At 44.8% G+C, this 17,202-nt stretch overlaps 1 long non-coding RNA gene across 2 annotated transcripts in view; it reads right to left on the reverse strand.

Moving 5' to 3' along the window:
- LOC103543463 (uncharacterized) overlaps window positions 1–16,867 on the reverse strand; it is a 31,633-nt gene extending 14,766 nt beyond the window's left edge. Inside the window, exon 1 of one of the 2 annotated variants that reach the window (XR_011536188.1) lies at window positions 14,747–16,867. This is a non-coding gene — a long non-coding RNA (uncharacterized lncRNA). Of the gene's footprint in view, window positions 1–725; window positions 10,256–14,746 lie in introns of those variants that run through there. The other variant, XR_542909.2, reaches the window with a different exon arrangement.
- Between the last annotated feature and the right edge of the window lie 335 nt (window positions 16,868–17,202).

Here is a 17,202-nt window from a genome sequence, read left to right on the forward strand (position 1 = left end):
CAAATATCTCAAACTAAAAAGGCATCACTACTCTCATCTGTTCTTCGGCAGAGACAGAACAAAAAGGTACAAAGAACAAACTAATCATATTTATACCCCCAATACTTGAACTTCAAAAAGCTCAAGTTTATAATGAGATTTAACAATTGACAATTTGCTAGCCTTAGCATATAGCCAAACACAATGGCTATGCTTTATCCCTTGCTATGCCGCCAAAAGAGGTAAAACCAAATGACGTTAAAATAAACCAACTGGACTACCCAGATGGCTGCAATATTAATCATATCCTGAACCAAAGAGAAAAAGTAAACCCACCTCCTTTAACTTTATCCAATCAATTTCAAACCCAAATGGGCTCTCTTCTTAAAACTCTGTAACTTATAATACACATTAAGACAGCACTTGCTTATCATTTCCTAGTTATTTAAAGTGTGCTTATATTAGCTCCTCAACAATACAGCCATCTCAGGGATGAGATTATATAGGACTATATCATTTCCACCCCTCACTTCAGTGTGACCTAGTATCGGGCCAGGTACACAATATTAATTCTGTAATTCTGTTGGTTAACTCATATGGTGAAATACACATATATATAAATTGCAGATGAGGTGGGAACAGGAAAGGAGACTTATAGGCCCCTCTGACTTTTCTATGGGTAACATCTGAGAGACAGAAAATAGAACAGGGAAAAGATTACTTAGTAGCTACAAAGTAGTACTTACAGAATTCTAAAGAGCCAGAGACTCTTCTTACAGCTGTCCAAGGAGCTAGAAGTGCCAACTGTACCCTGAGCTGGGCCGATGGAGGAATAGTATTCTTTTTCAGTGATTACAAAGAACTGCTGTTGTGATGACTAGTTATTTGCTTCAGCAGTTCCATATTAAATACTTGTCTGCCACCAAACACCCTGTACACTAGAGGCTGGGATAGTATTCATTTTTACCAGGCAGCTATCTGACTGTTGAAATTTGTATCCAGAAGAATAATTAGATATTGGCTTATTTTTCTTTTAATATAAAACAGGGAAACTAGTCCCATCATTTCTAAGTCCTCACTTCAGTGTGGTGCTTCAGGCTACTTTAAATGAGCAGAATTAAGCAAGGTGCATTTTATATAATAGATTATAACGTGACCTGTGGTTTTCAAAAGCACCTCAGCATACGTTCTCTCATTTCATCTTTTTACGGCAATCTTCTTGAAATAAGTAGGGGATGGTTGGTGCTCCACATGAAGAAATTTAAGGACTAGAACGTTTAGGTAGTTTTTCTAAGAGTGAATGGTGGTAAAGCCCAAACAAGGAATGGTTTTAAAATGGTGGTAGAGCCCAAAGATACTGGTCTTAAGAGTTCCACTCTAGAACTCCTTTGGTAACACCAAAATAGCAAGAGTCACAGTGGTCCATCCACACACCCACCACCCTTACTAAAATGAGAGACACTGGTCATCAGGTACATAGTATAAATGGGTTTTTAGACTTCAAAAATTTAATGACCAGGTTATCAATTCCACCTTGTAAACCAGATGTCTTTCTTAAAAAATAAAAAATTAACAGCAACTTTTTGGTTGTATCCTGGCAATTGGCACTGTACAATAGCAATATACAAGAGGAGAGATTCTTAGCTGCGCAATCTGCTCTGGAAGGAAGAATGCAGAGAGTGCTAACCTTCCTTCCTGGGGAGAAAATTTTCAAGTAATACTTATGTATATTGAAAATCCAAACTAAAGGGCGGCAATCCAGCTCCTTGGGCCTGACTTGCCTTGAGCCTTTTGCCCAGTAAGTCAGTAACAGAGGTGGGCAGGGAAGGTTCCTCTCCCCAGAATGTGACAATAATTGGAATTGGGATCATTAACAAATGCAGGAAAAGGAGTGAAGGCCCATCCACCTAGTTCAGGCCTGCTTTTGGTAGTCAACACTGCACAAACATACAACATCAAAGTCATAGGGAGATCTTGGGCTGATGGACTGAAAAATGGGACAATCAGTACTGTGTTAATTAATAACACCGAAGGGGCTTTGGGTAGTCAGCACTACTCATAAGCAATGCAAAGAAGGAAGTAGAGGGGTCCATGTCTTATGGGCAGGATCAAGGAAAGTGTAACTGAGGCATTACAGCAGTACAAAGTGGGTAAACCAATGACATCTGGGATTGTTAACGTTTTAAGTCCAAGAGAAAGGGCCTAGCCCAGGTAACATTCCCCAGCAACAATGTAAAAAGGGGCAAGGGGTGAAGGGGGGACAGGGTGAGGGAGTAAGGTCTTATTTAATGGCTGGATACATGGACAGCTAAAATTGTGAGCATTAATAGTCCATAAGGAGGGTCCAAGGGCAGGCAAGGGGTGGGAGAAGGGAAGATAACAGTTAAGACCATGACTATTTGGAATTTTATACACTAGAGCAATGCAAAAGGAGTGGGAGTATGGGTCGCTGTTTGACGGACTGGTTCATGGCGCACTGCAATGTTTATACCCTATTATGCCACAGGAAATTGGAGCTGGGAGTGCTTGTCTAACAAGGCCAGGAAGGGAAATTCCATTGCTAATTGCCATTGTGCCCATTAACAGTCCCAGAAGTTTTGTGTGGTCAGCAGCCCCTGCATTAATGCAAAGGGGGTGTAAGGGAATGATTTCCTACTCTAATGGAAGGAGGCACAGATAATTGCAAAAATTCACATTAACAGTCCAAGAAATGGGCCTTAGTCAGTACCCCTGATGTATACAAAGAGGATTCAGGGGTCATATCTAATGACCAGTACTTTTGATAATTGTTATTGGGCGCATATTAAGTGTCCAAGAGCTGAGGTCATGATAGTTAGCACTCCTCAGCAGCAATCTAAAGGCAACGCTAGGGACATAGAGCATCCTTTCTACTGCACAGGTCCACAGACAAGTACAATTATGAACACTAATAATCTCAAGAGAAGAACTTATTCATGGTTAACATGCCCCTGCTGCAAAGGGGGTATGGAGGGATGCAATCTTAGTCCAGCAGAAGAGATGGACAATTGCAATTATGCACATTAAAGTCCAAAAGAAAGGGCATTAAGTGAATAGCATCTCCTTGCTCTAAAGCAAAGAGGGTCCGGGGGTCTGGAATAAGACATGCTTGGAAAATTGCACTTGTGCACATGAACTTTCCAAGTGAAAGAGTCTTAAGTAGTGGGCACTGCCTGCTGAAAATGCTAAGGAAGTAGGTGGGGTCCGTATCTAGTGCAAAGAATAGGAAAAAATGCAATTGCACGTATTATCAGTCCAAAAGAAGAGGGCCTTGGTTACTCAGCACAATCAGCTGTACTACAAAGGGAAGCTGAAGGGGTTTGACCTTAGTCTCCTGAAGACAATAGACAATTTCAATTATGTATATTAATTGTCCACTAGAAGGAGCCTTGGGGAAAAACAGTATCCCCTGCAGTAGAACAAACGAGGTACAATAGTCCTGGAAGTGATAGGGTTGTGGAAAACTACAATTCTGCACAGTAACTATTCAAATGTAAAGATCTTAGCAGTGGGCACCACCTGCTGGAAGGCATAGGAGGTGGGGGGACATGTCCTTGTCTAGTGCACAAGAACCCAGACAAATGCAATTATGCACATTAACAGATCGAGAAAGGGGATTGAGGGGTCAATGACCCTGGTATACTGCAAATGAAGGGCAACAGAGTAGGATGAACTAAGTTGCAATTATGTACATTAACGTCCAACAGACACGGTGTGGTAAATTAAAACCATGTACCATGTTAATATAAGGATCTTAAAGTAGTGCTCAGGCCCTGCTAAAAGGCAAAGGGAATGGGGAGAGGGGTGTCCTTATCTACTGTACAGGAACATGTATTAATCCAATTATGCACAATAACAAGCCATTAAAAGAGGCCTTAGTGATCAGTACCTCTGCTGTACAACAAAAGGTCTGAAAGCGTAGGCTCTTATTCAAATGAGCTGAGCCATGTGCAGTCATGCACATTAATGTCTAAGGTGCACGGTTGTGGTCAATTACAATTGTGCACCTTGACTGTCCAAAAGTTATGGTATAATGGAGGAGGCACCCCCTGCTGAAAGGGAAAGGAAGACAGGGATGGGGGGTGGGGGGAGGCTTGTCTAGTGTACAGGAATCCAGACAAACATAATCACACATATGTTAACAGGCCAAGAAAAAAGGCCTTAGGGGTCAGTACCTCTGCTGTACTGTAAAAGGGGTCTGAGAAAGTAAGATCTTATTCAAATGGGATGAGCCATGTGCAATTATGCATATTAATATCTAAGGTCCATAGGTGTGGTCAATTAAAATTGTGCACCTTGATTGTCCAAATGTAATAGTGTTGTGGAGAGGGCACTCCTTGCTGGAAAAAAAGGAAAGTGGGGAGAGGAGCTGCCCTTGTCTAGTGCACAGGAACCCAGACAAATATAATAGTGAATATTAACAGGCCAAGAAATGGGACCTTAGGTCAGAATTCCTGCAGTACTTCAAAGGGAGTGTGAAGGGGAAGGATCCTAATGTAAATATCATTATGCACATTCACAGTTTGAGAAAGGGGCCTTAAGTGCACAGTATCTCATGCAGTAAAGCAAAGAGGGTGTGAAAACTCAAGGACCCAAGTTAACTCAAAGGACCATGGATGACTGTAATTACACATATCCACGTTCCCAAGAGAAGGGCTTTAAGGTAGTCAGTAACCTCTGCTTCAATAAGTGCAGGTGTCCTGATCTAAAAGGCACAGTTGTAGACAACTGAGAGTGTGTACAAGACAACTAAGATTGTGCACATTAACTGCAGCAGGGTGTAAGGTCTTTAGTAGTAGGCAGCTCCTGCTAGAATATAAATAGAATGGGGAGAGTCCTTACCTGGTATACAAGCATAGGAGCAAATATAAGTATGCATAGTAACAGTCCAAGAAAATGAATCTTGGCTAGTCAGAAGACCCTGCAGTAATGTAAATGGGGCAAGGAAATGGGATCCTATTCTTACATAAGGGAGCAGGGATTACAGTAATTATGCACAATTAACTGTACAGGAGAAGCAGCCACGATTGGTCAGCACCCCTGATGCAAAGGAGGTGTGATGGGGATGGGATCCTAGTGCAACTCTGCACGTTGACTGTCCAAAAGAAAGACTTCAGGTGGTCAGTACCTCCTGCTATAATACTAACAAGTCAGGATATTAGCTTATCAGGAGGGCACAGGCACATTAAGAGTCCCAAGAGAAGGACTTTGGGTCCCTAGCATCCCCTGCTATAATGTAATAGGGTGGGATATTAGTTTAACAGGGGGGCCCATGAACATTGGAATTTTGCACATAAATAGTCCCCCAAAAAAGTAACTGAGGTAGTAGGTACACCTTCTTGTAAAACAGAGAGTACAGAGGTCTTAAATGAAAGGCATAGTTTTGGTCAATCAATTACCATGGTTCACTTTATCCTAGTACAAAGGTCTTGAGGAAAGGGCATCCGCTGCTGAATACAAGGGAAATGAGTGAGGTCTTTACTGCAGAGGAAGAGGGACAAATGCAATTATGCACATTAACAGGGCAAAAGAAGAGCTTTGGTGTTCAGCACCCTCTGCTGTAATACTAACAGGGAGTGAGAGGATGGGATGAACCTTAACAGTCCCAAGTACCCTCTGTGGTAATGCAAAGTGCGTAGGAAGGAATGGGATCCTAGACTAACAGGAGGACTACAAATGCAATTAAGCACCATAACAGTCCCAAATGCCCACCTAGTAACATAAAGGAAGTGGGAGGTCATGGGATCCTGGAGTACAAAAGGGACCACAGCTGCAATTAAGCACTTTAACAGTCCCAAGTATCCTCTGCTGTAATGCAAAGAATGGGAGGGGATGGGAAACTAGACTAACAGAAGGGACTATACTGCAGCTAAGCACTTTAGCAGTCCCAGATGCACTCCCAGGTAATGTAAAGGCAGTAGGAGGTCATGGGAAACTAGATACGCAGAAGGGACCACAGCTGCAATTGAGCACTTTAACCATCCCAAATATATTCCCAGGCGATGTAAAGGTAGGTGGAGGACATGGGATCCTAGAAAACAGAAGGGACCACAGCTACAATTGAACATTTAACAGTTCCAATACCCTCTGCTGTAATGCTGAGTAGAAGGGTGTGAGGTCCTAAACAAAAGAGACAACAGCTGCAGTCTAGCCGGTTAATAATCCCAGGCACGCTCACCTATAACACAAAGGGAGTTGGAGCGTGTAGGATCCCAGACCAACAGAAAGTACCACAGCTGCAATTCAGCCCATTAATAGGCCCAAGTACCATCTGTGATAATGAGAAGGGAATTGGAGGGCATGGGATCCCAGACTAGCAGAAGGGACCGGAGCTGCAATTGAGCTATTTAAAAGACCCAAAACCCTCCCAAGTAATGTAGAGGGAGTGGATAGAATCCTCGAGTAACAGAAGGGATCTGCAGCTGCACTTAAGCACCATAACAATCCAAGAAACTGCCCAGGTAATGTAAAGTGACTGAAGGTCATGGGAATCCTAAACCCACGATAGTGACTACACCTCCAATTAAGCAGTTTAACAGTACCAAGTACATGCTGCTGTAATCCAAACAGCATAGGAGAGCATAGGAAACTACACACACAGAAGGGATGCTGGCTGCAATTAACCATGTTAACACTCCCAAGTACCTCATGTGTAGTGTAAAGGGAGTTGGAGGGCATGGGATCCCAGGCTAATATGTTGTTTTGGGACCACCGATGCAATTAAGCAAGCACCTTTCTGTCCCAAATATCCCCTGTGTAATACAAAGGGAGTTGGAGGGCATCGGACACTAGAAGCACAGAAGGGACTGCAGCTACAATGGAGCACTTTAAGACTCCCAAGGACCCCCTGCGTAATGCAAAAGGAGTTGGAGGGCATGGGATCCTACACAAACAGAAGGGACTGTGGCTGCCATTAAGACAATTAACAGTCCCTAGTACACGGTGTGTAATGCAAAGGGAGTTGGAGGGCATGGGATCTGAGACTAACAGAAGGGACTGTAGCTGCCATTGAGCACATTAGGAGTCCCAGGTACCCTCTGCTGTATGCAAAGGGAGTTGGAGGACCAGAGATCCTAGACCAGAGGATGGGTGTGGCTGCAATTAGCACATTTATAGTCCCAAGTACCTCTTGTGTAATGTAAAGTAATTTGGAGGGCATGGGACCCCAGACTAGCAGAAAGGCATCCCAGAGGCAGTTAAGCACCTTTGTGACCCAAATACCACAGGGAAATGCAAAGGGAGTTGGAGGGCATGGGATCCTAGACTAACAGAAGGGACTGTGGCTGCCATTAAGACCATTAACAGTCCCAAATAACCTATGCGGAATGCAAGTGGAGTTGGAGGGCATGGGATCCCAGGCCAATATGTTGTTGGGACCACAGATGCAATTAAGCAAGCACCTTTCTGTCCCAAATATCCCCTGTGTAATACAAAGGGAGTTGGAGGGCATCGGACACTAGAAGCACAGAAGGGACTGCAGCTACAATGGAGCACTTTAAGACTCCCAAGGACCCCCTGCGTAATGCAAAAGGAGTTGGAGGGCATGGGATCCTACACAAACAGAAGGGACTGTGGCTGCCATTAAGACAATTAACAGTCCCTAGTACACGGTGTGTAATGCAAAGGGAGTTGGAGGGCATGGGATCTGAGACTAACAGAAGGGACTGTAGCTGCCATTGAGCACATTAGGAGTCCCAGGTACCCTCTGCTGTATGCAAAGGGAGTTGGAGGACCAGAGATCCTAGACCAGAGGATGGGTGTGGCTGCAATTAGCACATTTATAGTCCCAAGTACCTCTTGTGTAATGTAAAGTAATTTGGAGGGCATGGGACCCCAGACTAGCAGAAAGGCATCCCAGAGGCAGTTAAGCACCTTTGTGACCCAAATACCACAGGGAAATGCAAAGGGAGTTGGAGGGCATGGGATCCTAGACTAACAGAAGGGACTGTGGCTGCCATTAAGACCATTAACAGTCCCAAATAACCTATGCGGAATGCAAGTGGAGTTGGAGGGCATGGGATCCCAGGCCAATATGTTGTTGGGACCACAGATGCAATTAAGCAAGCACCTTTCTGTCCCAAATATCCCCTGTGTAATACAAAGGGAGTTGGAGGGCATCGGACACTAGAAGCACAGAAGGGACTGCAGCTACAATGGAGCACTTTAAGACTCCCAAGGACCCCCTGCGTAATGCAAAAGGAGTTGGAGGGCATGGGATCCTACACAAACAGAAGGGACTGTGGCTGCCATTAAGACAATTAACAGTCCCTAGTACACGGTGTGTAATGCAAAGGGAGTTGGAGGGCATGGGATCTGAGACTAACAGAAGGGACTGTAGCTGCCATTGAGCACATTAGGAGTCCCAGGTACCCTCTGCTGTATGCAAAGGGAGTTGGAGGACCAGAGATCCTAGACCAGAGGATGGGTGTGGCTGCAATTAGCACATTTACAGTCCCAAGTACCTCTTGTGTAATGTAAAGTAAGTTGGAGGGCATGGGACCCCAGAATAACAGAAGGGGATCCTAGAGGCAGTTAAGCACCTTTGTGACCCAAATACCACAGGGAAATGCAAAGGGAGTTGGAGGCATGGGATCCCAGACTAACAGAAGGGACTGTGGCTGCCATTAAGACCATTAACAGTCCCAAATAACCTATGCGGAATGCAAGGGGAGTTGGAGGGCATGGGATCTCAGGCCAATATGTTGTTTTGGGACCACAGATGCAATTAAGCAAGCACCTTTCTGTCCCAAATATCCCTTGCGTAATACAAAGGGAGTTGGAGGGCATGGGATCCTACACAAACAGAAGGGACTGTGGCTGCCATTAAAACAATTAACAGTCCCTAGTACACCGTGTGTAATGCAAAGGGAGTTGGAGGGCATGGGATCTGAGACTAACAGAAGAAACTGTAGCTGCCATTGAGCACATTAAGAGTCCCAGGTACCCTCTGCTGTATGCAAAGGGAGTTGGAGGATGAGAGATCCTAGACCAAAGGATGGGTGTAGCTGCAATTAGCACATTTACAGTCCCAAGTACCTCTTGTGTAATGTAAAGGGAGTTGGAGGGCATGGGATCCCAGACTACTGAAGGGACCACAGATGCAATTAAGCACCTTTCTGTCCCAAATACCACCTGGTAATGCAAAAATGTTGGAGGGCACAGGATTCTAGACTAATAGAAGGGACTGCAGCTGCAATGGAGCACATTAAGAGTCCCAAGTATCCTGTGTGTAACGCTAAGGGAATTGGAAAGCATAAGACCCCAGAATAACATAGGGACCACAGATGCAGTTAAACACCTTTATGTCCCAAATATCCCCTGTGTAATGCAAAGGGAGCTGGAGGGCATCAGACACTAGAAACACAGAAGGGACTGAGGCTACAATTGCGCACTTTAAGAGTCCCAAGTACCCCCTGTCTAATGCAAAAGTAGTTGGAGGGCATGGGATCCTACACAAACAGAAAGGATTGTAGGTGCAATTGAGTCTACTAACAGTCCCAAGTACCCCATGTGTAACACAAAAGGAGTTAGAGGGTATGGGATCCTAGACAAGTAGAAGGGACTGCAGCTGTAATTAGGCCATTAACAGTCCCTAGAACACCGTGTGTAATGCAAAGGGAGTTGGAGGGCATGGGATCTGAGACTAACAGAAGGGACTGTAGCTGCCATTGAGCACATTAAGAGTCCCAGGTACCCTCTGCTGTATGCAAAGGGAGTTGGAGGATGAGAGATCCTAGACTAACAGAAGGGAGTGGCTGCATTTTAGCACATTTACAGTCCCAAGTACCTCGCGTGTAATGTCAAGGGAGGTGGAGGGCATGGGATCCCAGACTAATAGAAGGGACCACAGATGCAATTAAGCACCTTTCTGTCCCAAATATCCCCTATGTAATGCAAAGGGAGTGGAGGGCATTGGACACTAGAAGCACAGAAAGGACTGTAGCTACAGTTGAGCACTTTAACAACCCCAAGTATCCCTTACGTAATGCAAAAGGAGTTGGAGGGCATGGGATCCTAGACAAATAGCAAAGACTGTAGCTGCAATTAGGCTATTTACATTCCCAAGTACCTCAGGTGTATGTAAAGGGAGTTCAAGGGCATAGGCTCTCATACTAACAGAAGGGACCACAGATGCAATTAAGCACCTTCTGTCACAAAAACCAACCAGTAATGCCAAAGGAGTTGGAGGGCACAGGATTCTAGACCAATAAAAGGGACTGTAACTGCAGTACAGCACATTAACAGTCCCGAGTCTCCCGTGTGTAATGCTAAGGGAGTGGGAGAGAATGAGATCCCAGACTAGCAGAAGGGACCACAGATGCAATTAAGCACCTTTCTGTCCCAAATATCCCGTGTAACGCAAAGGGAGTTGGAGGGCATCAGAAACTAGAAGCACAGAAGGGACTGTAGCTACAATTGAGCAATTTAACAGTCCTAAGTATCCTCTGTGTAATGCAAAAGGAGTGGGAGGGCATGGGATCCAAGACTAACAAAAGGTTGTAGCTGCAGTTAAGCACATTTGCAGTCCCAAGTACCTCTTGTGTAATGCAAAGGGAGTTGAAGGGCACCACAGGGTATTTGGGAATGAGTCCCTAGTATTCCTTTGTGTAATGCAAAGGGAGTTGGAGCGGATGGGATTCCAGATTAACAGAAGGGACTACAGAGGCAATTAAGCAAGCACCTTTCTGTCCCAAATGTCCCCTGTGTAATACAAAGGGAGTTGGAGGACATCAGATACTAGAAGCACAGAAGGGGCTGTAGCTACAGCTGAGCACTTTAAGACTCCCAAGGACGCCCTGCGTAATGCAAAAGGATTTGCTGGGCATGGGATCCTAGACAAACAGAAAGGACTGCAGGTGCAATTGAGCATACTAACAGTCCCAAGTACCCCGCATGTAATGCCAAGGGTTTGGAAGGCATGGGATTCCAAACAAACAAAAGGGACCACAGATGCAGTGAAGCACCTTTGTGTCAAATACCAGCCAGTAAGGCAAGGGAGTTGGAGGACATGGGTTGTTAGACTAACAGCGAGACTATAGCTGCAATTGAGCACATTAAGAGTCCCAGGTACCTCCTGCTATATGTAAAGGCAATTGAAGGACATAAGATCCTAGTCTAACACAAGGGTGTGGGTGCAATTAAGCACATTTACAGTCCCAAGTACCCCGTAACATAAAGGGAGTTGGAGGGCATGGGATCCCAGACTACTGAAGGGACCACAGATGCAATTAAGCACCTTTCTGTCCCAAATACCACCTAGTAATACAAGAGGAGTTAGAGAGCATGAGATCCTAGACAAACAGAAGGGACTGTAGCTGCAGTTGAGCATATTAACAGTCCCAAGAACCCCATGTGTAATGCAAAGGGAGTTAGAGGGCATGGAATCCTAGACTAACAGAGGGGACTACAGACGCAATTAAGCATGTTTCTGTCTTTCTGTCCCAAGTACCACCCTGTAAGGCAAAAAGGAGTTGGAGGCCACGGGATCCTAGATGAACAGAACAGACTGTAGCTGCTATTATGCTCATTAACAGTCCCAGATATCCTCTCTGTATGCAAAGGGTGTTGGAAGGCATAGGATCCTACTAACAAAAGGGACTGTAGGTGCAATTAAGCCCATTAACAGTCCCAAGTATTTCCTGTGTAATACGAAGGGAGTTGGAGGGCACGGGATCCTAGACTAACAGAAAGGACCACAGATGCAATCAGCCCATTAACAGTCCCAAGTGTCCTCTGCAGTAATGCAAAGGGATAGGAGGAGATGGGATCCTAGACAAACGGAATGGACCACATCTGCAATTAAGCACCTTAAAGGTCCTACATAGCCTCTGCTGTAACGCAAAGGGAGTTGGAGTGGGTGGAACCCTACACTAACATGAGGGATAGTATCTGCACTTAAGCTCTAACAGTCCCCAGTACTCTCTGGTAATGCCAAGGGAGTTGGAAAAAGATGAAACCATGCACTACCATAAAGGACAATATCTGAATTTAAGCACTTAACAGTCCCATGTACTCTCTGTGGTAATGCAAAGGGAGTAGGTGAGGATGGGATCCTAGACTAACAAAAGGGACTGTAACTGCAAATGAAGCACATTAACAGTCCCAAGTACCCTCTGCAGTAATGCAAATGGAGTTAGGTGGGGATGAGATCCTAGGCTAACATAAGGGACTGTAACTGCATTTAAGCCCATTAGCAGTCCCTTGTATCCTATGGTAATGCAAAGTGAGTAGTAGTGGATGGGATCTTGGACTAAGGGAAAGGACTTTACCTGCAATTAAGTACATTAATAGTCTCAGGTACCCTCTGCAATAATGCAAAGTGAAGGGGATGGGATCCTAGACTAACAGAAGGGACCACAGCTGTAAAGGAGCACATTAACTGTCCTAAGTGCCCTCTACAGTAATGCAAAAGGAGTTAGGTGGGGATGGGACCCTGTTTTAACAAGAGATATTGGGGATATCAATTTTGCACATGAACAATTTCAGGACAAGGTCCTTAGGTGATTTGCACCTTTCAGATGTAAAGTAAAGATTGTGCAGGGTTCCTGATACAAAAGGCTCAGTTTTAATCAATTAGGATTATGTGTATAAACTGTCCTAGTGCAGAGTTCTTGAGTAGTAAAGGCCCCTGGATGGAGTACAAAGGGAGTGGGTATGGCTTCTTCCCAGGACATGGACAAATGCAATTATGGACATTTTCAATTAAAGAGAAGGGTCCTTGAGTGATCGGCCCACATTATAGCATACAAATGGGATACAGTGGCTCTTTCAAATAGACAAGACTTTAGACAACTGCAACTGTGCAAATTAACTGTCCAAGAGCTGAGTTTTTTAATATTATGCACTTGTTAGCAGTATCCCACAGAGGGTGGGATGGAGTGAGATCCCATTTTTTTAATACACAGGACCATGAATATATGCAATTATGCACATCAACTTTAAGAGAAGGGAACTTGGGTAATCAGAACACCTCCGAAGTAATGGCACAGAGGTAAGGAATATCCTAGACTAATGGGTGGGACCATGAGCAATGAGGATTTTACATACTATGCAAGGTGCTAAGTACTACCCAGGAGCAATGGAGAGAGCATGGGTGGGTCTTATCTGTTAGGCAGGTCCATGAACAATAATGATTGTATCCATTAATATTCCAAAGTAAAGAGCTTTAAGGGTGAGCACCTCTACTATAGTGCAAAGAAGCTGTTACTTGTATAAGGAACAGGGATACGGACAACTAGGGTTCTACTCAATAATTCAAGGAACATGGTCTCAGGTAGCCAGTACTGCCTAGTAGCAATTCAAAGAGGATGGAGGGTTGTTGATTAATGAGCAAGACAATGTACAATAACAATTTGGTACTTTAATTGTCCAAGAACAGCAGGACTCCCCAGAAGCTAGGCAAAAAAGTAGGGTGCCTTTGTTTAATGGACAAGGTTATGACAAGTGGGACTGAGCCCGTTTACTGTTGAACAGGGCTTGGGTTTCCTGTGCCCCCTGCTGAATGTAAAAGGGTTTTGGACTGGGATCTAATCCAATGGGCAGAATTATCAACAATGAGAATTCCACTCAGTACAAAGAGTTTAGGTGGTCAGCACAGTATATGAGCACTGCCCAGAAAATTGTGACTGTGATTACTGCAGCAATGACAAAGGAATGTTTTCTCCTTCCTTAAGGGCAGTAGATTGAGATGTTGAGTAACTAGAATTATGGACAATAACTGTCTGATATGAAACTCTGGATTAATTAACATTTCCTAACATTAACACAAATGGTGCACAGAGTCTGTTCTATCATGGGACAGTGGACAAACGGGATTGTGTACATTAATTGAAAATGATGACTCAGGTAGTCAGCACTGAAGACCAGCAAGGCTAGAGGCAGATAGGGTAACCTAGTCTAATGGATGAGCAATGGCCAACTTATTTTTAGCACTGAACCAATGCAAATTGCTTTAGATAGAAGCAGGGCTGGGGGAGCTGGGAGCTGGGGCTGGGGTTGGGGTTGGGGCTGGGGCTGGGGCTGGAGCTGGGCCTGGGGCCGGGGCAGGGGCTGGGGCTGGGGCTGGGCCGGGGCAGGGGCTGGGGCTGGGGCTGGGGCTGGGGCAGGGGCAGGGGCAGGGGCTGGGGCTGGGGCTGGGGGGAGGGCTGGGGTAGGGACGTTGTAAGGGCTGCGGGCCGTGTAGGCAGGGAACCATAGAAAACTGAAACTGTGGGCATTAATATTCCAATATAATAAGTTTCAATAGAGGAAACGAGTCCACAGCAATTAAAGTTTTCTGCTTGATAGGTATGTCATCAATTAGTGCAGCATGAAGGATGGGAACAAAGCAAGGCCTGGACCAGAGGGGACCTTCAAATATTCCTATTTACATAGGGTCTCACAGTTAAATTTTCAATTAACTATTTCTGTGCTATAAGACTCTTCAAAAATCCGAAGGGAAGTAGTTTATTCAGTCAATTTCAAAGTAAAAAAGTTAGTAAAAATGTTTTAAGTGCCAAATCATTTTACTTTGAATATCTAAAGCCAAAAAAAAAAGTTTAAACAATTTATAAAAAAGAAATTGGAAACTTTAAGGAATTTTAAGGGACCCAAAAGTGAAAACTCATTAAGTGTAATTGAAACGAATTCTACAAATAAAGCCCCTAAATACATTTCCATATAGTCACTTAAGGCTTAAATCGAACACTAGCAAACCACATAATCAAACTATATATGACTGACATCCAAGAAATAGAAATCAAAATCCGACCCCAGCATTAGCCACGGGGTAGGTGTTCCTCTTGAGGAAGACAGGGATTCCTCTTCTGCCACCTGTTGGCCAACGATCATCTGCGATCCATTCTGGTCTTGGCCACGACTCACCGCCATATTCATACTTGGCAGGCATGGAGCACTGCCCCTGGCCACAGTGCGGAAGAGCAGAAGCCAGGGGGGAGTAGACTAGCCTGAGGCCACAGCAGCAACGCAGAGGAATGGGGTGAGGTTCAGCCCGCACAGCCAGCTATCCAGCACTGCAAGAGTCAATGCCGGAGGGGAGGGAGCAAGTGAGAGGGGAGGGAGGTGGAAAGGCCAAATGTCCTTGGAAAGACCTTGGTTACCACCCACTGGGAGCCGACGTAGAGACGTGGCCTCTCTGCTTCCTCCACCTGACTGGCTGAATAAAGACCACAGTGCAGTGCTACACTAACTCATAGTCTAATTCCATCCTCTACTAATTGGTTGTTCCCAATTCTACCACCCCTTCTGATTGGGTGGGTCGTGCGGCAATCCAACACTGTCCACCCCACCTTTCTCCCACTTTTCGCGGCAAACGCAGCAAACGCGGCAAACCCGGCAAACGCGGCAAACCCCGCCATCTTTAACAATGCGGCAGGCCCACCTGGTGCAAAGCCCGCCAAGAATGTACCGGGCAAAAACCCCCCGCCATGACGTCCACGTGACGAACTGCCATGATATCCACATGACAAGGTCTGCCATATTGTCCCTGCGGCAAAACCTGTCAGGAAATGCACACGGCAAACACAAAAGCCCGCCATATTTTATACTGCGGCATGTACTTCAGCCGCCATCTTTTGCCATGTAACAGAATATTTCCACCGCCATGCTGCGCACTAGAACAAAGACACCACCATGATGTGGCCTTCCCGCCACTTGAACACTGCGGCAAAACTGTGTCCGCCATTTTGGACACTAACAAAGCAGGCAGCCATGCTGAGCAATGCCGCAAAGTCAAAATCGCCATTTTGAACCCTGTGCCTAAGTTTCCTCCCTCCCATTTTCGATTAGCCTCTTTTAACATAACACAGGACCATCCTGTTTCTCCACCTCACGATACCCTAATTCATACAAAGCTCCTAACGAGCCTCCAATAAGCTCATTGTAAACATTTAGCTGATGCAGCGCATACAACTGCCTCTGCCTGTCCCGCTATCCATCTTTTCTCACTCGTTTATTCTTAGCACAAGCAACTAACCGTCAGCAGAGCTGGGCGGCAAATCTAAAGTGGCCGCCATCTTTCCTCCCCAGCCTGACCAAGCTCCTAGCCTAACTGCAAAGTCATCTCCCAGCCAAAGCCGTAGGTCCACTCACACACCACCAAACGATTAGCAGCAAAAATTTGTAGACATTCCAGATAGTACAACGAACCACAAAAACCAACAATTTTCTATCCATAAAAACCCCCGATGGGCAATGAAAAAAAAAATCTAAGCAGGTATCCGTGGCCCCGATGGGCAAGGAAAAAAAAAATGAGAGCAGGTATCCGAGGCCCCGATGGGCAAGGAAAAAAAAAAATAGAAGCAGGTATCCGAGGCCCCGATGGGCCAAAAAATAAATTTAAGGAAAAAAGCAGGTATCCGAGGCCCCGATGGGCTGAGGGGGAAAAAAAAAATAAACGCAGGTATCCGTGGCCCCGATGGGCAAATTAAAAAAAAAAAAAAATTAAAAGGCAGGTATCCACAGCCCCGTTGGGCAAAAAAATAATAAGAAGATCAGGTATCCGCAGCCCCGATGGGCAAAATACAGAAAAGGGAAGAAAACAGAAAACTAAACCACAAAAAACAGAGTTGTCAACCAAAAGTCATTTCCAAAGAAAATTCCTTTAAAACGAAAATTTGCCTAAAAATATCTTAAATACCTGAAAAAGAGGGAGGAGGTGTCAAGAAAATACTAGGAGAAAGTTTATAACTTTAAAAATATTTTATGGAATTTTGGTGAATTTTTCTAAAGAAATATGCCATAATGGGTGGTTGGGGGCTGGAAAATGTTCCAGAAAGAACCACACGGGCAAAGAGATCAAGTGTTACCAAGTTTCCACCCTAGGAAAAGAAAAAATATGGCGGCAGCAGCAAATTGCAGCGCTTTAAGAAGTGAGGGGGAGGGGACTGGGGGGTGGAGGAAGTAGAAGAGGCGTGGCCTAGAAGATTGAAAGCCATATATCTTTGTGGTTTAGCCGGCCCCAAATTTACTTAGGAACAAGAAAAAGGGGTATTTGAAGAAAACAGCAACATATTAGCAAGAACACTAGACTAGAAATAGTATTCATTTTTAGTCCAAGAGATACAACTTCAATGGGTTTTCAATGGGTTTTCAACAAAATAGGGACGTTCAGTGAATAAAATTAGGTAACTAATGCTAAAATCCTCCATAAAAAGCATAACAAATGAAAAGATGTTAGTTTAGTGTTGAAATAGGAAGACTGAAGTA

The sequence above is a fragment of the Equus przewalskii genome, chromosome X, assembly GCF_037783145.1.
Source record: "Equus przewalskii isolate Varuska chromosome X, EquPr2, whole genome shotgun sequence".
Classification (NCBI taxonomy): Eukaryota; Metazoa; Chordata; class Mammalia; order Perissodactyla; family Equidae; genus Equus; species Equus przewalskii.